The sequence below is a fragment of the Lepidochelys kempii genome, chromosome 7 (genome assembly GCF_965140265.1).
Source record: "Lepidochelys kempii isolate rLepKem1 chromosome 7, rLepKem1.hap2, whole genome shotgun sequence".
In the NCBI taxonomy this organism is placed as follows: Eukaryota; Metazoa; Chordata; order Testudines; family Cheloniidae; genus Lepidochelys; species Lepidochelys kempii.
This window is the reverse complement of record NC_133262.1, coordinates 20317505-20342886: the sequence shown is the minus strand read 5'-3', so window position 1 is coordinate 20342886 and position 25382 is coordinate 20317505. Positions and strand designations below refer to the sequence as shown.

General features: G+C 43.9%; 1 protein-coding gene and 1 long non-coding RNA gene across 5 annotated transcripts in view; one reads left to right on the top strand and one right to left on the bottom strand.

Moving 5' to 3' along the window:
- The window catches only part of GRIP2 (glutamate receptor interacting protein 2), a 480102-nt gene that overhangs the window by 228693 nt on the left and 226027 nt on the right, over positions 1–25382 (bottom strand). The gene's annotated exons all lie outside the window — the stretch shown is intronic.
- LOC140915240 (uncharacterized) lies at positions 1411–6661 on the top strand. The gene is made up of 2 exons (XR_012160109.1): positions 1411–1516; positions 6370–6661. It is a non-coding gene; the product is annotated as an uncharacterized lncRNA (long non-coding RNA).

Sequence of the window (25382 nt, the reverse complement as noted above, 5' to 3'; positions counted from 1 at the left end):
TCCAAAATGATCCCAAAGTGCCTACCACCTCACATAGTAATTGCTCCACTCCGATTCTGTGACTAACAATGTCAGGCTTAGCCCTCATTCCAGAACAGGCTGGGGTTCGGTCTTTAACTTACTTTATATTTGTTCTAAAACATCAGTGTAAAGACCTACACTTTACAGACAGAGATCCAGAAATCAGCACTTTCTGCTATTGGTTTTCCCTTGTTAATGGACAGGTCCTGTCACCAAGGAAACAAGAAGGAAAAAACTGCTTTTTTGCTTTTGAGTCAATAACATTACACAGTGCTGATGGGATTCCGTATTGATTACAGCAAGGTTACTCGTTTGCAGCTTTTAAAACTAACTTTTATTTCCACCTGGTGGCTTTTTGTTTTGTTTCGTTTTTTTCTTCAAGGGAATTTCAGGCCGGTAAAAAAGCTGCTGAAGCAGCAGCTCTGGAGACTGAAGTCTTCTGTTTACACACAGGGCATGTACAGTACAAACAAGCTTCCCCCACTCTGCTCAGTCCACTGGAAGGACCACCTGTAAAGGTGAGAGGGTGCTGTAGTTCTGTCTGTTTCCTTTTGGGTTTCCATAGCACCCACTGCTGTAGTTCCAAGGCATTTAACCAGTTTAGTCTCCAGGCCTACTTGGTCACTGGCCTCTATTGAGGCTAACACAGGGTCCAATTAGTGCCAGTTGCAAAGGGCACTGGACAGAGGCCACCAAATCCATTTCACATACTTCCACTGAACAGCCATCAGATAACGTCTGCAAATTATTACTAGCCTGCTCATCATTCACATCAGCAACCTACATGTGAAAGGCTTCCTAGGCCTTTGCTGATTCTCTTCACCATCCAGTCCCCCTGCTTTGTTAGAGATGAGTCTGAGACGAAGAGGCTGGATACAGATCTAGGCACTGATCCAAACTATTCCCCAATTCAGAGCTGTTTGGAGCCCTGATTTAGATTTGGGCCCATCTCTAGCTTTTCAGGTTGTATAAAGGTAAGAAAGATGCATATAGAAAATTTTTGGAAGATTTAATAGAGTGAGAAGCGTATTTATCAAGTTAAAAACAGTGCAATTTAAAGGATTAGCCTGTTACTTTCTGGCAAATGTTAGCCTTCAGAAAAGCCATAAAAACACTTGTCTTTATTCTACGGAGGACGTTATCAGCTAATTCATTTCTAGCACCAGACAGGATTCCAGCTGAAGAGGATTTTAATGACTGGAAATATTGAAACTGAGAATGTTTTCACAGTGAAATTTGTCCTCTGTTACAACGGGCTGATTTTATTTTATCAAAAGCCATGTTTGTACATGGCTTGTCTACACTACGAGCTGGATTGACGGGCAGTGATCAGTCTAGCGGGGGTCGATTTATTGTGTCTAGGATAGACACAATAAATCAACTGCCGATCGCTCTAATGTTGACTCCAGTACTCCACCTCAACGAAAAGCGCAAGGGGAATCAACGGGAGAGTGTTTCCTGTCGACACACCGCAGTGAAGACACCGATCTTATAAGTAGGTCAACTTCAGTTATGTTATTCACGTAGCTGAAGTTGTGTAACTTAGATCAATCCCCCCACCCACCCTATAGTGTAGACCAGTCCTGACTCTTCTTTCTTAGAGGCTGCAGAGATCACAGTCAGCTGTTAGTTTTCACTTTCAAATCTCCAGTATGTACTAGCAATTGTCCTTTTGAAACAATGACAGTTACAAACAAGGGAGAAGTGGTCCCCTGAGGGGGGCCGTTAATAACCTAACTCTCTGACCCTGTTAGAGAGGAAAGGAAACAGATGTTTGGGGCTTTGAAAGAGCTTCAGGATTTGTATAGAAAATATAGTTTTCTCTTTCAACAAGCCTCCACAAGGGAAATCACTCTGAAAGGTAGAAAAAGGCAACTCTTTCTAGCTCTATAAAACATCTTGTGACATAAGCACATAAATATAACTGTAAAAAATCCTCCAGCTGACAGCATGCCCTCCAACGCTGGATACAGGATATTTGGCTTCTTGTCCTGCTTTCCCTCCTTAAGGACCCTTTTTCCACCCCCATTCTCTGCGTGTGTCTCCTCTGCCTCCATAGCACTGACTCTCCTTTTCTGACCCACACAACAGCCTTCTCTTTCTTGGGCTTTGCCTCACTCTGCAAGTCATGTCTCCGCTACCACTCTCGGGACCGTTCTCTCAGCTGCCAGATCCTCATTTAGATCTCCTTTCCTGTTACCTCTTAACCTCACCACAATGTCTGCAGGCTGCACCTTTTTAGCCACTGCATTCCAGTCTCAGCAGTGCTCTCAGATATCACTCTCACATACCCTCCTTCCTGCACTACAGCACTGCTCAACAGCTAAGGTCTGAAGGGTTTTGGGAGGTGTCACCAGCTCCTGGTGGGGTCTTTCGATGGGTCGCTGCTGCTTCTGACTCCCGCCCCCGCCTTAGTTTGCCCACAGACAGAGCAGTTCTTGGACCTTCACCTCTAAATGAGTCAATCATCTCCTTCAGTCACTTGGATGCATTTGCAGAGGCAGCCTGGTGCAGGGGTGTTGCACCTTTGCTGCCCCACACCTTTCTGCCCTCCCTCTCACTCTGTATTCTCTCTCCTTTATAGCAGGCCTGGTTTCTTCTGTTGACTGCAGCTGTGGGTGCCCAACTCCATGATTGGCAGTTATCAGCAGCGTGGGGGTGTGGTCAAGCTGCATGTCTGTAAACAGCAAAATTTGTTAGTCTCTAAGGTGCCACAAGTACTCCTTTTCTTTTTGTAAACAGGAGAGGCTCTGCTCCCCCTTCTGTCTATGCTCAGCATGGGGTGCCCATTACAGGAGGGCATAATGAGCTATCACTGAAACTTCTGCCCATCCTCGTCTCCAAGCTGGCCTTAAAGAAACGGAATAGTGAAATGGAATTTCATCCTCAAATAGTTTGGCTCTATCTGGAATTTTCAAGCTTGTGTGGGTTCAGACCCCTCCTCCCCCATTCAAACTTGTCCCTACTATGTGTAATTCTCCTTGTGTACAGCTAGGACAACACCAGACATTTATTATTCTTACTACATGTTGGAAGGGATGAAGGTGGGGGCAGGACTATAAGAAACAAAGCAGGCAGCATGATCCAATCATTAGAGCAGGGGCAAGGAATCAGGGAGACCTCCTTTCCACTCCCAGCTCTGGCACTTACTTGATGTGTGATCTTGGTCATGTCACTTAACCTCTTGTGCAACCTCTTTTACAGATAGGGAAATCGTAAAATGGGAAAACTAATAACACCTATATCATTAGCAAGCATTCTGAGGTTCTCCAATTAAAAGACACCATCTATATACAAGTTATTATTACTGCCATTTTTGTCCAAACAACAAGAACTTCTTTACTTATTGAGGGGAGGAGAACCGGCTATATAGGGAACGATACTTGTTCAAATAAGAGAGATGTAGGAAGGAACAAATCTCCTTTCCTAAAGACTTGATTTATTCCTTGAAACAAAACCATCAGCTTCCCAGTTATCTACTGCAGCGCAAAGAGACGTGTGAGATACAAACAGAGGAGAGAACCAGGCAGGACAGTAAATTGTCTGTCACAAGCCAAATTGTTGTAATAAAAACAAAAGTCAGGTGAATGCAAACTTGGTTGAGTGGCTCTGTTCTTCTCTCTTTGTGGGGAACCAGAGGTCCTGTAAGGCAACTGCTCTTATGCCCCACAGGTTCTCTAGTGTAGGGTACTGCAGGATTTGTGTCTATCACTTCTCCTGATCAGTGCTGGATGAGGAACTGTAGCTGTTTGGGCTGCACTGCCATTAATGTGCTGACAATACTCAGCTCTATGTCTCTATTTCATCGGATCCAGAAGGTGCTATTTCTTTCCTTCCCCACCGTCCAGCCAAGACTGGGGCTCCGATGAGAGTTTGTTGGCTGAAGTTCAACCCAGTCAAGGCAGAGGCTGGCACCAGGGAAGCATCTGGAAGAGATGTCATAGCTGATGTCTGCCCCTCAGTAGAAAGCATGCTACCTTTGGGGACAGGAACATCCCCAGCTGCTACATGGGGATGAAAACACAAGTAGCCAAAATTGACCACCTGCCCCCACATGAAAAAAGAGATCGAGCCTTTCTTATCAAATCCAGACCTCACAACAATGATCCATGTTTTTGTCTCCCCCTGCCCCCTGATCACTGCATCCTGCTCTATATGGGGCTACACCTGAGACCACATGGAAACTTCAGCTGGTGCAGAACACGTGTCTACCTACTTGCTTAATAGTCTCCTTGCAGGGAACATGATACCTGGGCTCAGTCTGCACTGGCTCCCAGTTCATTTCTACAGGCATGTCAAAGGGCTGGTTTTGATCTGCACCTACAACTGGGATTAGCTTTTCAAACAAGGTGAAGCACCCAGCCACTGTCAATGTGACACTTCTGGACAGATTTGAGAGAGCTCAGCAATCAACATGCACCCAATGTTGTGAGCTCTTTTGAAGGTCATTTATTTTAGGTGCCTAAATGGGAGTTGAGATCTTTTGAACATCTGGCCCCACTTGTGGGTGTTGAGCCCCTCTGAAAATTCTACCCATAGTTTGGGATTGATCAGGACCAAAGGTGTGTTCCGCTATGCAAATACAAGCTATTACCACAATGATCATGCTTTCCTATCTGTCAAAGACAGAATGTCTCAGTGGGATCCCCACACCTTTTCAAACAGCGAACACACCAACTTCAAAGCCATGGGAGAGCAAATATTAGGAGCAATGTGAGTGGATTTATGAAGACAGCTCAGTTTTAATTATGTGTCTTGGGGATTTCTTTTGTAAGGCCGAAGTGACCTGCCACTGACAGCATGGTTAGACTTAGCTATGGGAGCGCAGGAATATTTCCTGGGATGATTTGAAAGGCTGTGCAATGTTCCTCTGAACCTAAAGACAATTTTTCAACATGGAAGGTGAAGATCTACCTACCTATCTCTGATACTTCTAAGAGACCTGATACTCTATTGGGAAGTGACAGAAATTCAAAGCATTTCAATGTAGAGAGGGGTCTGAGCAACAGAGTTCAGATCAGATGTAGATCTCAACTCCCTCCAAAATCCAGGATTGTTTGGATGCAGGGTTTTGATTTAGACCCCAAATCTCGTATAAAGAAAACCACAGTAGAATATAAATAATTTTGTGTGAGGGACAGTCCCCACAAACTAGATTTCCCCTCCCCCTTTAGTCTGTAGGTATAAAATATGGGTATACAAGATATAAATTAAAGGTATAAGGCAGTAATTCAAGAGACCTACAGGTCCAAGCCTGTAAGATATTAGCTTAAGCACTCAGCATAAGGATGTGAGGCCTACAATTTTTAGCATAAGTTAACCAGCAGTGACCTTAAGTCACAGGATATCATAAGACGTATTGCTGTAATGAATGAATATGCTGACAGGTAACTGCAAGAAATCAGTTGATGCCAGTACGGTATTTTAGGATAGGAACATCAGGAGATGTTCAACTGCAAGATTGCTGCAGCAACCAATTGATGTATATGTTAATACGTTTGAGAAAATTAATGTACTAACCTGTAGTTAGTATACTAACCCAGCATTGTTAGGGTGAGGAAGTTAGGTATGGACAAAGGAGGCCAGATATTCTTATGAATATTCATGGCAGCCACCAGACCCCTAGGCCATTGAAACCTTGATTATTGGGATCCTTTGGCATCCCAGGGATAGGCTATCACCCTCATGGATCACTACCTTTCTCATTACCTCTAGGTCTCCCCAAGGATGGCGTGAGTATGTGTATGACATGATGTTGGATGTTAAATTAATATTACATTACTGCTACTCACTTGTTTGGGTTGGAGCGTTTGTGTGTTTACACCTGGTGTTAATCAAACTATTGCAAATTCAGATGCTTTTTCCTAAGTGTGAGTGTTGCAACTGTGAACATCAGGGTTTCCAAATGAATAATAATTCCAGTAACTCTGGGCCAGATCTGCAGACTAGACACTACCAAACCTCAGAGTGTTAACTGGGAATTCTCAAGTAATCAGTGTAAGTAACACACAATCAATAGATCAGGCAACACCCTACAAAGAATCAGCTGAATTCTTCCAAGTGGCCCCCTCCTCTACCGCTCAGTCTCCCGCTGTTTACAAACACTGCAAAGCTGGTCAACTTGCATTTCTTTGAAAGGAAAATTGAAAAAAAAACAAGAGGGAATGTCAGTGGGGAAATCAGAGGAACTGCAAGAAGAAAGGGGAGGCAGGGAGAGATTTTATGAAAACGTATGAGACAAGGAAAAATGACAGGCCAATTAAAAGACTAAAAGTAAGATCACAGATTATCCAAATGCCACTGCCATGTCTTACTGTTATTTCCCTTCTCTTTCTTCCCCATCCTCAGCCTATCAAAGAGCACCTCTCAGACATCCAAGAGTCCCCTGCTCTTCCTTCAGACCTAATTCAACTGAACAAATCACCATCTCATTGCAACTTGTCTTTATTGTCTGCTGGAATACTTCTTACCAATCTTGGGCCAGTCGATGACATTTCTGCTTTCTGTGCATTGCTTCTAAAGAATCTATATGAATGCAGAGCACCTTGGGGATTGACAGTTATATAAATGTCATGCTAATCTGTTTAAGGCATTATACTACCATATATGTCTTTTTTAATAACAAAGGCAATATTTAAATGCTGGCAAGGTATCAGAGAGAGAGAGAGAGAGAGAGAGGCAGAAGCAAAAGAGGCACCTCCATTATACAAACAATGGAAAATGCTGTCTTATCTTTTCACTCCGGACTGCAAGATAATTTATTGCCTTTCTTTTCATTTTAGTTTTGAGATACAATTGGTTAGAATCACCATCTTCAGAGAACATGACTGCAAGAATGCTCAAATTTTCTCGGCTTTTGCTTTAACAGATGACTTTGCAGCAATTCATCTCTATCATTTCCATACTAGAGATGGTGGCAGGCTGTTCTGACCCACTGCCTAGCTCCCATTGAAAAATCAAAAACAAAACTACCAGCATAGCCTGTTTTGAAACCCCCTCGTGACTGGCAACAACGTTCTATAACGGACCAGCTCAAAGCACCAAAGCCAAATGTCTCTGTACACCCACTGCATCTAAGCAGTCCACACATAGTCCATCCACCCCCTTCACATTCAATCTAAGGGGTTACCATAAGGGTGGGCCATTACTTCCAGGTTTCATTGCTCAATTTAAATGCATTGCATTTAAAAGCCCTCAGAATGATGGGATCTTACAAGCCACCAACCAAATAGCCAAGTGAATGCTTAGAAGCATGCATATTAAATATAGGAATAAACTGAAACTCAGATCTGACCACTCTCAATCATTTAGAAAGTTTGGATGTGATTTTTTCAGTGGAAGCTCATCTCCTATAAATATAGAACGAAATGCATGTAAGAGTGGAAGTGGCAGCTAAAGTTAGCTACAGCTACCACCAAAGCTAGGTTTGGATGAGATTTTCCATGAACCTTCCTGTTTTCTGTTGCTCATAAGTTTCCAGTTAAATGTTGAGCTATTTTTGAGCAAAGAGGGAGAGTGGGGAGAAATACACTTTTAAAAAATCTGCAACAGGCTTTTAATCATCCTGGTGAGCTGATGATTTTGATTTGACTGCATTCTGAGCCTTTGAAAATCACATTTTGCAGCTGTGCAGAATATTTTGGCCTTCGTTTTCTTTGGCCAGATTTGTACAGTGTCCAGTTAAGGAAGGGTGCACATGCACTGCATATTGAAAGATACAATGAAGCTGCAGTGGGACAGAGGTAAAAATTGCACAGGAACCCTTGGCTGACTCAGTCCTTGTAGGTCTTGGAAGATCAAAAGGGTTAAGGGGAGTTGAGGGACATGTGATAAAGTGTGCTGGATCTGACCCAAACTTCTAGAGAAAGACTGTATAATATGATTGCAATGTATTTTTTGAGAATTCATGTGACAAAATTAAAGATGGCATTACATAGCAGAAACATAAGGTGACAGAGTCTGGGTTGTGCATGCAGCCTTAACCTTGCTATTTACGGACTTTCAATGTGTTAGTCATGTGACCTATTCTTTTAATGTAAATTTTAGTATGAAATATTTGTACATAAATGCAAAGAGGGAGGGAGCGAGATAAATGCCAGGGGTTCACATCAAGACAGTGGACTGGGACACAGCAGACACTGGGTTCAATTCCCAGCTCTGCCACACACTGTGTACGTGACCTTTGGCAAGTCACATAATACAGTCCAACCTCACAGGGACACTGAGAATCATGTCCATGAGGGACCATAAAAGTAGCTGGATAGAGTTAGATAGATAAAGAAATACATAGATTAGAGAGGGAAAGAGAGAGTCCATAAAGAGTGGAAAAATTGCACCTGTACTATCGTAACTATACTGTCAAATATGAAAGGAATGATGACATAAATCAAACACCACTACAGTTTCAACTGTTCCATATGAGTAGTTAAGATCCCTTTGAGGCTTTCTATATGAAACAAAGAAAAGCTGCATTTAATAACCAAGTCCAGCAGCTTCTGGGATCATCCTCTCCTGCACTTTTGGGGAATAGATGGAAAGACAGATACACTGGGAAGGTGCCGGTGAATTCCATATTTTCTATGCATCATTGTCCCAATTGCCTTTTTTTAAAGTAGTGGAACAAAACCAGAACCATTTTTCTGATTAACACCCTCCTATGAAAGGTTATGCAAGCGTAGAGGGACAGATAAAATGGCACTGGAGTCCAAATCAACCTTGGGCTTTGCAAATAAAATGACCAAGGAGAATTTGCAACCCCCCATTTTGCTCATTCCACATTGTTTCCTACACATTTTTCTGAATATGGAAGCACAGGACTTAGATACTTTTTATAACCCCAATACTTTTCAACTAAAAGTCTCAAGGAGCTTTACAAACTTGTTTTAGTTCTCAGAATGCATCCTGTAAGAGACAAGGATTATTATACCAATTTCACGCATGTGTAAAATGACTTGCTCAAGATCACAAAGAGTTGAGAGCAGAAATGAGGAGAAGACCCAGCGTTTCTAGCTCCCTGTCCTATGCTCTAAACACTACTCCCTCCAACACTTTTAAGCTCTGGAAAAACTTAACAGTGATGCCTGGTTTTAGGAGTGTCTTCCTATAGTATCAGAGATTGACTTTAAATATAGATGCATATCTCCCATTAATCAGTAAGATCAGTAACATTTTTTCCTTACCACCAACACAGAGGTGTAGACTGCATAAGCCACCTGGCTCACAAGATCTTTGGGTTTCCACCTCCTCCTCTATCCTGAGCTCCTCTTTCCATCTTCTCCTTCTTGAGGACTTTTTAATGATCTTCAAGACCCTGTTAATTTTATTCATTTGTTCGCACAGCCACAGAGAGGGTTACAAACCTTCCCCACTCTTATGTCTCAGCAGCTCCAGTTTCTCTTGAAGGAGGGACAGCTATAAAGCAGCCAGGTCACTTGGAGGCATGAAAGCACTGGTGTGTATACCAAAGCTTCTTCCAACCCAAGGGGAGCATTTCAGGGGACAAGGGAGAATGATTTCTGTAGCCACAACCAGTCCATAGTTCCCTTGGAAAGTGTGGGCAGGCATGTCTCCTCTCCGATGCCTTATGAAAGCTAATAACTCACAGGGGCAGCAGCTCCTTTATAAGGTTTTCAATTTCGTTTTTCAACTATACATACATTCTGGCAGATTTCAAATGCTCCTCGGGCAAAAGAGTCATCATCGGCTCAGAAGAAGGCGTGACTCCTCAAAACACACTCTCACGCATGCACACACACACAAAACTTGGCTTCATTTCAACAATTAGAAATAGCTAATGCAGAATGAACATAATGTCTTTGGGTAATGGTAAATATCTGACCATTCCACGAGAAAGAATCTTTACATTCCCTCATGTTAATAAGTATTTGCATTAGCACTTTTCTTCTAAGCATTAATGCATTAGATCTCACATTCGACCCTTGGGAAGCAGGTAAGGTAAGGAGAACTATCCCCATTTTCAGAGATGGAAACTGAACTGTAAAGAGGTGAAGCAACTTGCCCAAGATCATACCTAATGATCCCTGCGAATAGTCTACCTGCCTATAAACTTTGGATGACATCTGGGATGTAGACTAGAGTAGGTTAAGGTATCCCCCATCATCTCCTCCAGTCCTCCCCAGGAACATAGGAATTGCCATGCTGAATCAGACCTGTGGTTCATCTAGTCCAGTATCCTGTCTCTGACAGTGGCCCAGCAACAGAAGCCTCAGAGGAAGGTTCAAGAACACCAGGGTCGGCAGATGTGGCACAACCTGCCGCTCAACAAGGTCTCAGCCTGCTCTCTCTCTGTTAGGGATGGGCTTAAACCCTGAAGCATGAGGTTCTATATTCCTTCCACTACTCTTTTTTAGCACTGTCTAAGCACAACAAAACAAGTGCGGTTTCCCTAAAAGAAACAATTTTAATTGTGGTGTGGGGAGATTGGAGAAATAGCTCTGCATGCTCAGGACAGGCTATTTGGGAAGCTAAAGCATTTTTAGGTGGATCACAAGCAATGTTGGGCGCATTCATTAAAGCTGCTAATCCTTACTTTAATATCAACTCTTGTGGACGTATTTTCTGAGGTGCTATATAACCACAACTTCTGTGGAAGCCAATGGGAGCTGTAGGTGGTCATCCTCCATGAAAATCAGGTCATTAGTGAATTCATTAGAGGCTCCCAGAGATGCAGCATCCCTTCTCCAGCCCCAGCGGGACACTGGAAACATTCTAAACGAACAGTCTGGTTTTAAAAAGCTATCAATCAAACTGATCCATGGGTAATTTCCAAGAAATTGTCTCCCAGTAATTTCTGGGTCAGAAGGGAGGAAAGATTGTTTCTTAGGGGGAAAATTCAGAAGCTATATTCTGGCCAGTGAACTAATAAATACAAGGAGCATCTTCCACTCCCAGGAGGGACGAGGTTAACCAAACAAAAAGGTTCTTCTCCCAAATAAGAACATAAGTAAAAGTAACATTTACATGGGTCTGCCAAGTAGCAGGATTTGGAGCTCATTAATATGCCTAAAACTACATTTATAGTGATATAATTAAGAACAAATCCTGCAGTAGATAGTATTAGTGGACACACAAATTAAATTATTATGCACTTCATTTAAGGCATTATAAATAGAGTTATTATTGTCATCATTGATCAACCCATAATCCTCCCCCTCAAACACAGAGTGAGAGCCAGCCACAAAGTGAACGGCTGCCCATCAGCTAAGCCACATTCAGTCTCGCTTTAGTCCTTTGAGATCCGATCACAGCAACTGCTGAAATGCAAAATCTCCACCACCATTTCTCTAACCGCTAGATGATGTTCCTTCCTAGCAGTAACTTTAATATATAAGAAGGAGAGAGGGCTATTTTGTTTATTGGTAGCAAATAGTCAGAAACTATCCTTGCTGAGAAAATATTCAATTCCAAAAAATGTGTGAAGGTCATCTTAGAACATCTGATCTGGACATCAACCAAACCTCAACCCCTACCTCGCAGGATTGAGAACAAAATATTATCCTTGTCCTCCAATAACTACCCTCCATTCCCACCCTCAAAACCCCCAACCTTCTCCGTTCTTTTCCTTTCCGTGGATGATGGTCGTGATCCTTCATAAATTCCTCATCAGTTTAGGAGATTTATGAGTACAATTCCATTTTATTTTGATGGTTAATATTAGCACTAATACTGCTCTCACATTTACATAATTAGTAACAAGACTAATAATGCCAAACCCCCAATCAAATAGTCATTGTACTGGCCTCCAGCATCATTAGTTAATGCTGACATAATCAATTTGCATTGCCACTCACTGGGTCAAGCCAGCAATAGCCCTTTTCTCTTGAAATAAAAATTGGGCTCAGGACTGTATGGTAGCTGGGATTTTCATACTGGGAGTGATATAATGGAATATCGTGTGATGGTCAATCCTCTTGTGATGCCATAATTAATATTATTGCACTCTCCAAAGGATTGCATGTAGAGAGACTGCAAGATCGTTTGGTACGGTATAAAGATTTTACGACAGCGAGCTTGTGACGGCTGAATTGCTCCAGATTGACAAGATCCCACATCCACCTGAGTGTGAATGTAACCTTTGTATCAGACCTTCATGTATCCTGTGCATGCCATATGTTTTAAAGAACACTGTGTTACAGATTTCAGAGTAACAGCCATGTTAGTCTGTATTCGCAAAAAGAAAAGGAGTACTTGTGGCACCTTAGAGACTAACCAATTTATTTGAGCATAAGCTTTCGTGAGTTACAGCTCACTTCACTGGATGCATAAAGTGGGAAGATGAAGTGAACTGTAGCTCACGAAAGCTTATGCTCAAATAAATTGGTTAGTCTCTAAGGTGCCACAAGTACTCCTTTTCTTATTGTGTTACAGATGTATTAGAATTTTTTTTAAATGTCCCTGTTCTTATACTTGGTTAGTTTCTGCCTGTAAAGCCAGTGCCAGTAGTCCAGAAGAACAGGCTCTTTGGGGACAGGGACCATATTTGCACAATGGGGCCTGACTGGGTGATATTGTCATAGAAATAAACAAACCACAAAAACAATAGGCTTGTAGGGAGAGAAGAAATATCCATGTTTGAGGTCTCTCTAAATGAGCTAACATCACTGTTCACTGTATAGCAATCTTGTCATTTTAAGGCTTGTTACCTCACAGGCTAACAACGCTAAACCCAAAAGCCTTCTATTGCTAGAAAGGGGAAGCCCTGACAGATTGCAAGATGTCACACTGCAAATCTGTCACTGGTTCAATACAGAACACAGCCCCTCGCAGGCCACTGTAATTCTAAGGTGCAATTCTGAAACATTTCTCTGGTTTGCTTTTGTTTTTTAAATGACGGCTGTTTGAAGCTGCTCAGAGATTTGGAATCCTAGAAATGGTCTCGGCAAAGAAAGAATAATGGGCAGAGAGCAGAGCAGGTGGTTAAAGGCACATTACAGAAGCAATTGATCACACCATGCATGACGTAATGTATACTGGGTGGGTTACAGAACACAAACAGGTAGCCATAAAACCTTGGCTATGATCTCAGATATCATAAACTGGAGCTCATGCCAAGCAAGATCTCAGCCCAAAACAAAATGTGTAGCAATGGCTGAAGCAAAAAACAAATCAATGTCTCTATTTTGGGGTTTAAAGAGTGGCAAATGTCCACCTCCTCCTATGGGAAATTAGTACTTTTCGATCCCTTTCCTTCCCTAACTCCAAAATAGCTTTGGTTTTCTACAGTGCTCTTTTGCAGGCTATTAATCCACAGTGTAGATTAGTGTCCCTGGGTGCTTTGGAGGCCTGCCCAGCTCCTCGGTGTTGACTCCCCCAGTGTGATTAGCAATTGCAACATTCCTCATTTAGCAGCATGATTCATATTCAGCTCGCTGCTGCTAACTCCACTGATATTAAGATAACAATGTCATAGGGCTGTGACGACAGCCTCACCAAAAGGATGGAGGAAGGGACATAGTACTCCTCTTCCCTAGGCTGTCTGGGATGAGGCTCTGGAAATGGCAAAAAAGGCACTTTCCTGCCACAGTGGTATGCATGTGTTGATGTGTAGCTGAGAAACACAATACAACGGCAGGCTCCATCCCTGATTTGAAAGAATAATCAGTTTTAATCAGCTCATTCCCTTTAGGTTGTATGTTTGCAGTACCACCTACCCTGACATTCAACAATCATGAGTCAGGATACCCAAAAATCATGAGATTTAAAAAAAAAAAAATAAGCCTTGGGTTCTTTTTATGTGCATCCTAGTTTCTGAGCCTTTAAGTTGCACATGAGTCATGTTTTCAAGCTTTTCTCTGTGACCATGAGGGCTAAAAACTTACTTATTTTTTAATATGAAAGCTGAGGTTCTTACAGAATCACCTGCTTCCAGAAGCTGGGTCTTTAAGGAAAAACACCAAATATTGCAAGCCTCAAAATAAAATAGTGAGAGCTGGCAACACTACATTTGCATTTTGACTTGCCCAGTGATGCTATTCTGGGTCCATTTCATTGCCTATTCCTAGTAAGTTTTACTTTCTGTTTCTAATTCAAGGCATTTGGATTTGGGTTCCAGGCTTCATTAATATTTAGAAAAAATAAAATATGGAAGCTTTTTTATTATCAATAGTTACGATGCAATATTTATTTCCTTCCCTGCCTCTGACCACAAAATTTGTGGAGCAAACTACAGTGTCTCTAAGTTTTTCCAAAGCAAAACCACAGATGTTTCAAACTGGTCTCCAAGTAGCAGTTTTATTTTTGTTTTTTAAATGATCGGGCAGCAGTGCTAACACAAGGGCCATCACATAAGTCAGCAGCATGTCTCTTGCCTGACAATGCAGAAAACTGATGACTGACATTGCGGGGCAAATGCCCTTCTACTCTGCTTGAACCTAGATAGTTCTCCCCTCCCCAAGCCCCTGTTAATCACACCCTTGTGAGATGAACTGCCATGCACACCAAGAATGACGCTGTTTTCTAACTAGCAGTATCGTTACTGCTCAGATGTTGGAAGGCCAGTGCACTCTAGGATGAGAAAGCTGACACCTAACTGCTTTACTACTATTGCTTCATACCTCTCATAGACCCCGATCATCCTGCACAGATGCCAGGGTGGATGGAGCCTTGTGGAAGTGCTCTGCTTCCTCTATGACGTGGTGCAGACTCTGAGTAGTCAACATTGGGAGAAAGGATTGGAGACTGGCAAGGGCGGGCGAACTAATGCACATCACACACACACCCCATCTGTCCCACAGATAGGACTCAGAAAAGATAATGCAGTCCTTTCCAGTATTATATTTTCTATGAATCCCTCAGTTGGAACTGTGGGCAGCTGCCGCCAGAGGACATCCCCGATATTATAGCCGCAATGATGTCTTGATGTCAGGGTGTTGGGATGAGGAGGCACTTCCAGCGGCTCTAGTACCTGTGTGGGTCTCTGGAGATCTGCCAGGTTTGGGAGCAGACAAAACCTGTCCTCTCCACAAGGGCAATGTGGGCGGGAGATCCTGGCTGAGATCTCCTCTCCCTGCCACCTCTCCCTCATGCAGGAAGAAATGATCTATACCAATGCCCCCGAACTGAAGAGAAAGGACAGATCATTCACCCAGTAACTAGACCTCCTAGACAGACTATGGCCCTATATGGACTGCAAGAAGACACTGCATGGTTAAATCTCTCTTACAGTGGGGGATGGTAACGAGACACAGAATCTTATACACCTGGGATGGCAATTACAAACCCAGCCCAAGTTGGTAAGGTACTGAAAATCAATATAATTTGAAGGCTTCTTTCCCAACCCATGTGAAACAAACTGTCTATCTCAGTCCAGTTGTTAGTGACGGAGGGACTCATGCCATAAAACTCACCAGCACAATGGCCAACCTTATCAAAAGGGAAACTAAGGATGGAATGGGTCTAGGAGAATAAGTCTCCCCAATAACTCAAAGATACCATGCAGTCCAGGCAGGGCGCAGGCCATTGACCCTTCAGGATGAAAGACACTGTAGAACTGCTGACTAGATGGCCACAATATCCTAGATGAGTCCACTGATGTAAAATGATGGTCTCTAAAAGGCGTGATCCCACAAAGTGCTGAGTGCATCTGAGAGGCGTTCATTGGCTTTAGGGCCAAAAAGGACAATGAGATCCTCTAGTCTGACTTCTGGTATAAAACAGGCCACTAGATTTCACCCAGTTACTCCTATACTGTGTTTGGCTAAAGTATACCTTCCAGAAAGGCATCAAGTCTTGATCTGAATATTGGAAGAGATGAACCCACCACTTCCCTTGAGAGTTTGTTCCAGAAATTCATCACTGTCACTGTTAGATATTTGTGTCTTATTTCTAATTTAATTTGGCTGTCTTTAACTTCCAGCCATTAGTTCATTTTATGCCTCTCTCTGCTTGGCTGACGAGAGTCCTTTAGTTCCAGTATTTTCTCCCTGTGAAGGCACTTCTAAGCCATAATCAAGTCACCTCTCTATTTTCTTTCAGATAAGATAGATGAGCGGTGTAAGTCTCTCACTGTATCTTCTCCAGCCTGGAAGTCATTTTTGTGACTCTTTTCTGCACCCTCTCCACTTTTTCAGCATCCTTTTAAAAATGCGGCTACCCGAACTGTAGGAAATATTCCACTTTCGATCTCGCCAATGTTCCATTCTGAGGTATAATCCCCTCCCCACTCCTACTCACTACTCCCATTTCTACATCTGTAGCAAGGCACAGCTGGGCCCCTCTCACTTCTTCCCCTGTTGTCCTCACAAAACCAACCAGGCATGCCGCAGGTGGAGGCAATCACTCCTGTATTTTATTTATAGTTCTTTCCCACCACCAGCTTACTATCTATGTACTGGGTTTTCCAGCCATACTTCACCAGCAACAGACCACAGCCACCAGTCCCTCTTAGCCTCTGGCCTTTCTCTTCCCCTCTTCTGGCTTCCTTCCTCCCTCACTCCCCAGGCTAATTAGGCTGCCATCTGTTCCTAGTTGCCAAGCAGGCAGGGCTATTCAGCCAACCCAATCCATTCCCCTTGATTGGGGCTGGTGTGGCAGGGGGCTGATTAAGCACTTGGCGCCCAGCACCCTGTCATAACATCCAAGGATCGTATTCGCTCTTTTGGCCACAGCATCACATGGGAGCTCACGTGGTGTTGGGTGAAGTGCTTAATTTGTGCCAGGGCTTGCCAGGGCTGAGCCCCAGCACCTCTAGGCTTTGGCAGTTTGTAGCCCCAGGCACCTCTGGGCTTGCTGCTTCAGTTATGAATATAAAAAAAATTGCTCAAGCCCCAGCACCTCTTTCATTACAAATTAAGCACTGGTTGGTTGCCCACGGTGAGCCCTACTGAACACCCTCAGCTTCCACTGAACTCAGTGGGAGCTGAGGGCAGTCCCAAGTGCTGTGTAAAGTAGCAGTCATACAAAATGTTTTCTAATCAACACTTGGCCTAGCATGCATTGTGTCAGACAGTACATCAGTGAAGATTTTCTGTCCATCCTGATCTGCCATGCATCATGTTCCTCACTCGCTGCCATCACACTGGAAACAAAGCCACTGGTGCTGGATATGAAAATCTCTTTGGTTTACAGAATAGACACACTGAGGCCTCTTATTGCAGTGGGTAAGTTTCACCACCATACAGGGGAGCTATAGGCAGCCTTCCACATCACTTCTTCCCCATTGCAAGAGATGGTCCCTCTCCACTTGAATGTATTCCACGCACTGTGCACAGCTCAAATGCCTGGTAGGGATGGGGTGTGGTTATGATGGGGCTGGTGGGGACAAAATTTCTGCTAGCATATTCAAGTTATACATCATACCATGTATGAAGGCAGCAGGCTCGCTCTCAAGAAGCTTTTCGTTACTTTCAGGCCAATCCCTATCACTTACTTTTCTTGTAGATTTCTGCTGACACTGTGGCCTTTAACTTGCTTCCTTTGGATATTTTCTAGCTATGGTTGAGACCATGACAAGTTTTGGAAATACATCTGCTTGGTTTGTAATTGCCGAAGTTGGGCAGCGAGAATTAGCTAGAACGGGTGTGTGTGTGCAGGGGTGTGTGTGTTAAAGTAACAATAAACCTAACACAACAGAGGAAGCACATAGGGACTGAACTTCCCCACCTGCACCAGCTCAACAGGGGGCCTGCAATCACAGGAGTAACAGCCATGAATTGCAAAGGAATCCAGTGATGGGAGATCAGAAGCCTGGTGGCAGGGGAATTAGGATTCAGTCTGATAGTTCTAGCCTCTCACTTTAAGTTCAGAGGCCATGCACACATCACATGTTTCTAGGAAAGATGAGATAAAAATAAAAACAGATCTGAATAGTAAACGTTCATATCCAGATCGGGACTTTGGGTCTCATGTTCAAATCTAGTGTTTTTCAATTATTCATGGAGGACTACATGGCTGTTACAGGCCAAGATCAAGGTAGAGTATGCAAACAATGTCAACAGCAAAATGGTAGCTTGAATGCTATTATTATAAAAATAAGAGCAATGCTTAGGCTGCAGGTGGGAATAGCCATGTGAGTAGCATGTACCATTAGAGATGGTCCAATCTCTCTGGATAAAATAAGAATTGCTTGTCAGGTTCCGGGGTGCAATTCACACCAGGGAGAGGTTGAGTCACTACTCGCATTCGAACTCTGAGTGTCCCAAAATGTTTCAGCTACTTGTGTCTCCCTGCCTGGGACATACATACAGCCAGCAGTCAGCATGTGCTTTGTGTTCTGTATGCTGTACAGCAGGGGTGGCCAACCTGAGCCTGAGAAGGAGCCAGAATTTACCAATGTACATTGCCAAAGAGCCACAGTAATACGTCAGCAGCTCCCCATCAGTCCCCCACTCCCAGTGCCTCCCTCCCACCGGCAGCCCCACTGAGCAGCGCCTCCCGCTCCTTCCCCGCTCCTCCAGATCAGCTGTTTCATGGCATGCAGGAGACTTTGGCGGCGGGGGGGGGGGAGGAGCGAGGGTATGCCAGGCTCAGGGGAGGGGGCAGGGCCTGTGGCAGAGCCAGGGGTTGAGCAGTGAGCACCCCCGGCACATTGGAAAGCTGGCGCCTGTAGCTCCAGCCCCGGAGTCGGTGTCTATACAAGGAGCCGCGTATTAACTTCTGAGGAGCCTCATTTGGCCCTGGAGCCACAGGTTGGCCACCCCTGCTGTACAGCTCTGGTTCACTATGAATCCAAGCCTGCCAGCAGTTATCACAGACACACTTTTGTCTTTACCAGACTTGGTTAATGTTAGCAGGTGATCCCAATCCTGTCCCCAGGGTGCGAACACAGGGCTGCTGTCGGTCACACTGCTCCATCTCACATATTTCCTTTCCTTACCCCTTTCTTGCACATTATATCATTTCCTGTGTGTATCTGATGTGAGAAGGTAAGCTCTTCAGACAGGAACTGTATCCTTTTCTGCTGCTGAAAACTGCCTTGTTAAAGTTATGGCCCTGTGTAAACATGAATATCAATCAATTAATAATCTTAATCCAAACCCTGAAGGCTGGATGAGAGGTGCAGCCCTGGAGAAGTGGGGGCAAAAAGGGTTTCATGTCACCTATGCGTCTCCATCATTTTGGGCAGGTGCCTCTGGGGCTGCTCTAATTTATGGCAGCTACCCAAAAGCACCACTGGGCTGCTCTGAAGCGGGAAGCCCAGACTATTCAAAGTGCTCCATCCACTCCTCATCATGCCCCTGGCCACTTTCCGAGTATGTCCCTCTGCAGGGGAGTAGCTAGAGGCACCCAAGCCAGCCCCTGCATAGGGGTATTCTGTAGGGGCTGGTTAAGCGGGCTTTGCAGCCCCATTACCGAGGCTAAGCTGGGCTGCAGTGGAGCCTAGAATTAGACCCCAAATCTCTTCTGAGATTTCAGACAAGTTTAGCTCCTAGGTTCAGCTGCACGGAAGCACCCAATTAAAAACAGGGAAAAGGTTGATCTGTCCAGTCTGTCCACACCCAGGTAATACCAGAAATCTCACCAATAGAATATCTCTTCTTGTACAATTTCCAACCTGATTTCCACACCGACTACAGTAAGTTCAGAGAAGCATCTGAGCTCTTAGGTGCTTATCCACATGGAACTCTGAGATTCATCCATCATTAAACACAATGGACCTGAGCCCGCAGCCACACTCTTTCTGTTAGAATTAGTGGATTTTTATAGGGCCTGGCCTGCAGTCCCTATGCTGGCAAGATGCACACTAAAATGAACGGGCCAAATTCTGCCCTCCTTCGCATCCCTGCAGTCCCAGAGGCTTATCAGTTATGGGCTGAAAAAGGAAATGGCATATGGGCATTATTGTACTGAAAAAGAAGCAATACCAAAGCAAGGAAGTGGAGATGGACATTTGGCTTTTAAAAAGCAGAGTGGCTTGGGAAATTGACAGTGGAACAGGGAGCAGTTCTCCTCTCAGTTGCCTTGCCAGGTCAAATTTAGCTCTAGCCTACAGTGCAGAAAAGGCCTTATCTGCAGGTTGTTTGTGGTAATGAGCTGCTGGACTCTGCCCAGACCCTCGTAAACAGCAGCCGACCTCACAAACAGCACTAACTGATACTTTTGCTAGCAGTTCAAACAGAGAGGCCAAGGCTTAACCGAACACAGGCTTGAGTCTCTTTGTTTGTGCTAGGTAGGATCCAGAGGGTGTCTGCTCTGTTACAGCATTGAGGCATATTGGAGTACCCCAAAGGGCAGTGGGTGGGAGAAGATTGCTGTACTGCCTCCCAAGCTGTATCTATTCTGTAGATAAACAGAACACCACCACTGTGAATTTCTAGAACATCTTCTACTCGAGGCTTTCAAAGCACTTTTCCAACATGAACCATGCCTCACTTGAGGGAAGGAAGTGTTGATATCCTTTGTCCACAGATATGGAAGCTGAAGCACAGAGCAGTTAAAACCTAAATTCTCAAAAGCTTCAATTTAAGTGTCTCACGCTGGACATCCAAGAATAGTGTGTTCCCTTCTGAAAACTGAGACCACAGTGACTTGCCCAAAGTCTTAGGTAAAGCTGAATCTGCTCTCCCCCATGCTGGTGTCAACCAAAAACAACTCCACTAAAGTCAATGGAGCCACACTAGTGTAAATCAGATTAGGATCAGGCCCCAAGAACCCACGGCAGAGTGAGGAATAGAATTCAGATCTCCTGACTCTGAGTCTGGCACCAGACCATCATTTCCTTTCTGTAGAAAAAATAACAAGGAGGCATATTCTTGACCAATGGGAAGGGCAGATTGCCATCTTTACAGGTAAACCTACACTGGGGCTGTACCAGTTGAGAGGCTTAGGAAATGAGACACAGTCCTCTAGGAGCCTTTATTGTAATTTCTGATAATAGTCAAGAAAGTGGGGACTATGCATGAGGCATTTTTGGTTCGTTATTCATGCTGGGATATGCTCCTTAAATGGTGACACTATTTCTATGACTACCTCAACTAACAGGAAATTAAAATGTCCATAAGCTGTAATGGAAACCAAATACCAGGGCTTAAAGTCAGCTCTGTCATAGTCTTGAAAGCAGACTTGTTGACTGCATCACCAAACCACCTAAGGGTGAACAGCTGCCAAGTAAAACTCCTTCACACACATTTTTCAGACTGGTTAGTTCCTGTATCTTTATCACTACAAACATGGCCATCAAGCCTAGAAATGTCAAGGAATATGGGAACTCCCTTGCCCATAAAGACCAATGACCCATGCAGTGACCTCCTCTATACTGAAGAGCTCAGACGAAGGTGTAAAATGGCCATAATTCTACCAGGAAAACTGAGCAATAAGATGGAGGGGAACATTTATTTTTGCTCCCAGATTTTGATCAGCATGTGCACTGAGGCCTAAAAATAGACTGCCCTTATCGCCTGTATCTTAGCTAGTATAAATGCAGATATTGTTTATATTCACCTAAGCCTCTCTCTAAATCTTTGCTGAATCTAACTTATATACTTCCCTGAACAATACCCAACAGTAGTCAACTCCACAGGTAAAGCATAAAATAGTATCTCCATGCATTCATTCTGGACAGAACTGAAAACCCTCTTCTCAAGACAAAGGAGAGTGTTTTAAACTTTTGAAGAAAGTATTATAGCCAGTGGGAGTTCAGATTTGTTATCACCATCCGACAACCCTAACTGGGATGTTTCAAGGGTACTGGCTGACTCAGCTGTCAGAATTGTCCTCTAATATCTAGGCTTGTAGGAGCATATGCATGTAATTCATGTAATTCAAATCAACCATCCAGCCCTTAGTAATTAAAGACATTTCTTTTCTGTAGGAACTTACCAATGCTTTGTCTTGCCTGATGAACAGGAAGCATTGGGTAAGTCAGACCCATAGCCCTCACCTTCTCCTCAGATGACAGAGTGGGATGGCTTTATTTTATCTTCTTTGCACTAAATTTCCCACTAGTCGAAGTCAGAAAAGTAAAAAAGGGTTATTACGGCCTAGTGGTTAAAGCAGGACAGCTGGTTTCTATTCCCAGCTCTGCCACACAATTGCTGTGCCAAGAGCTCACTGGGCCCCAGTTTTTCCATTTGTGAAACAGAGTGGCCCAGACTGTGGAGAGGTAGAACAGTGCTCATTACTGAAATCTAATCTCTCTGGATCATGAAGAACTTTTCTTCTAATTCCCATCATTCTGTGAATGGTGAAGAACCACAGAATCCACTGGGATATCTCTGAAAGAGGAGATCTAATGGCCATGCTATGACAAGCTCACAGGCTGAGATATCTATCCAAGACATTTCCAATGTACCTTTCACCAGGACCGGCTCTAGGCACCAGCAAAGCAAGCACGTGCTTGGGGTGGCACAATTCCAGGAGCAGCATTCCAGCCACTCTTTTTTGCTTGGGCAGTTGCGCTCTCAGAGCTTGGGGCGGCAAAAAACCTAGAGCCAGCCCTGCCTTTCACTACTGCATCTAGGCAACAGTGAAATCTCACAAGGTGAGCAGAGTCAAGTCTACTCAGTTCTTAGACCTGTAGGGATAAAAAAGGATGCTGCAGAAAGTGGTGATGATCATTCATTTAAGGCTTTCTTACCTCCAAGTCAGTAATGAACCAATGCTCTGAGCATGGAGCTAAGGGTCTCTGTGCTTCTGTACAGGCAAGACATACAGCCAAACCTCTGACCATTTGTGCTCATTACAATTCAATGGCACTTTCCCCCCAACCTAAATCATCCTTCATAGTTTCAGCTAGATATTTGTCTTTATTCTTGCCTTACACTAGCAAGTAGTGTTGCTGCATGCTCTTGAATGCTCCAGTTGTGAGTGTATTTCAGTGATAGGTGATGTTATCATTACACATAAATGGGACTAACTTCTACTCCAACCAGTCAGTTGAGTTCAGCAGGATGGCAGGAGGTCTTAAAGCGGAATTGAGCAGCCCATAGTCTGCAAAGCACTTTGGGATAATTCTCGATGAACAGTGCCGTGTAGGTGTGTGACACAAATTAAACACGACTAGCCAGCAGCTGCTACTCAGGAGAAGACAAATAATTCCTCTAACTCCTGCTCACAGACCATTCTCTAACTAGGAGACACTCTCAGTAACTGTGTCACAAAAACAACACCAGAAGGGAAAATGCAGGAAAGGAGGCCAAACCTGTTGGCGTGTGAGCTGCAAAGCTGTCACAGACTGAAGCTCCAGGACACAGCTGGCCCAGAGCTGCTGGGCTGCTACTTTCTCCAGCATATAGGTAGGGGCTGCCCAGTCCCATGCAGGATTTACTACCACATTTCCCTTTGGTATTTTGCATTGTACCTATCTTCTGCCTTCATCCCTGTGATGTGTCATTCCATACTCTTTATGAAAATATGCTTATGATATGAATATGACATAACTGAGATATACATTACGTAAGATGGCTCATGTGAGATATAATTGGAAAGCTTATGATTTACTGAATGCGATTATCCAATTTGTAGGCACATATTTCTGTATCTGAATTTGGGAATATTGACTATCTGTGTTTCAACTATGCTCCTTTGGGTGACTCCCACTGCCAGCCCTTCAGGTACAACAATGGAAAAGCCAGACAGGCGGATGGCCGATCAGCAAGGACAATGGGCTGTAAAAGAGCTTTGTCTTCTTGTGAACTGTGTGGATCAGCCCGTGAAGAATGGCTACAAGGGCCCTACAGAGTCAGGTGGTCTTGTCACCTGACACTAAAACATTACCTAGGACTTCTTGTAACTTTCCACTGTAAGGGAAGAGGGGTCAAACTAGGAAACAAAGGACTCCTGTCTTATGCAAATCCTATTTAAGGGTGAGGAGTGAGGTCATCCGGGTCATCAGTTTTCCCCTGCTACTCCACCAAAGATGACTGCTGGAAACAACTAAGACTGAACTGGGAGAAAGAACTGGGCCCAGGCTAGAAGGGTGTCTGGCCTGTGAAGAAGATTATTAGAACCACATTTAGGGTTTCTTTAGCGTATTAAGCTTCATTTGCATGCTCTGTTTTATTTTCTTAGTAATCTGCCTTGTTCTGTCTGCTACCACCTTAACTACTTAAAATATACCTGTTATAATTAATACATTTATTTCTGGTTTATAATATAACCCAGTTTATGTATTTCTAACCAGGGGGTGAGAAACTGTGCATACCCTCTTCCACATTGAAGGAAGAGATGAATATATCTTTGGGTCTGCACTCCAAGGGAGGTGGACATCTGAGTGCTGGAGCAAGTCCCTTAAACAAAGTCTTCCCAGAGCTGATCTGCAGCTGGGTGTGGCCCTGCCTGTGTGTGTGTTAGAGGCGGTTTTAAGAGCCTGGCTCAGCAAGACAGGTTAAATGCGGCCCATGCTGGTACAACAAGTCGACTCAGGGGTATCTCAGCACATCAGATGACTTCCCAAGGGGTCCAACCCATCACAATCCCTATTAATTTCGAGCTACAGGGAGCAGGTGATGGAGCAGACTGTGCCACTGGCTGCAGAACATGGCTGCAGATATGGGGAAGCTTCTATTGTGAGCAAGACCCAATGCTGTGAGAAGGAGCTGTCCCATTTGGCTCACTAGGGCACACTTTGATACCTATCTACTACAGCGATAGACACACGTTAGATGTGCCGCAGATAAGACACAAGGGTTGCTGTGACCAAATCCAAAAACGCTCATAAACTGTCTCACTGTCTGATCACAAGGGCTTGGGGGGCCTTGGAGAAATGGGCCTGGTGACCACTGGTCTCTGGGGAGAACTTAAATAATGCCCTTTCATCTGGCCTTGCAAACTCATCTCAGGTTTGTCCAGTCTTCCCCGTTGGACAATGACAGCTGCAATTGGACTGGCCCACAGGATGGTTCCCTACAGTCCAAAAAGAGTTTCACATTGGTGCAATTATAATTCACTATACTTGCCTGAGTACAGAGGGCACATGGGCGAGAAATCTCAGGCCACGGTCCTATCTCAGCATAACAGACCTGCCCCTTCTTATCCTGAGCTACCAACAAGCCATTATTTCCAAAGGAAATAATGGACCAATCGAGTGGCCTGGGCATGACAAAATGCATTAATGGTGCAGCCTTTTCTCATGACAAGGGTGCTCCTAATGCATGTAACCACTGCATGTGAGCTGTACAGCTATTTGTCGATGGAAAAAATCTCAGTTAAATGAATAGCTCTCAATTTTCTAGAACTTCTGAAAGCATCCCATTATGTCAGATTGCATCGGGTTAGGTCATACAATCCATCGTAACTTGATTTAATGAGGCAATTAAAAACAAATGCATTTCATGGGCAAATTGCTGGGCAAATATCCTTTTCTTGGTTCCACTTGGCTTCACATTCTTTTAGGGGTGAAGAGTTTAAAAGACTAAAAGGAGCTGTTTATTTAATTTCCTTTGGAATAAAAAATCCAAGAGGGCATA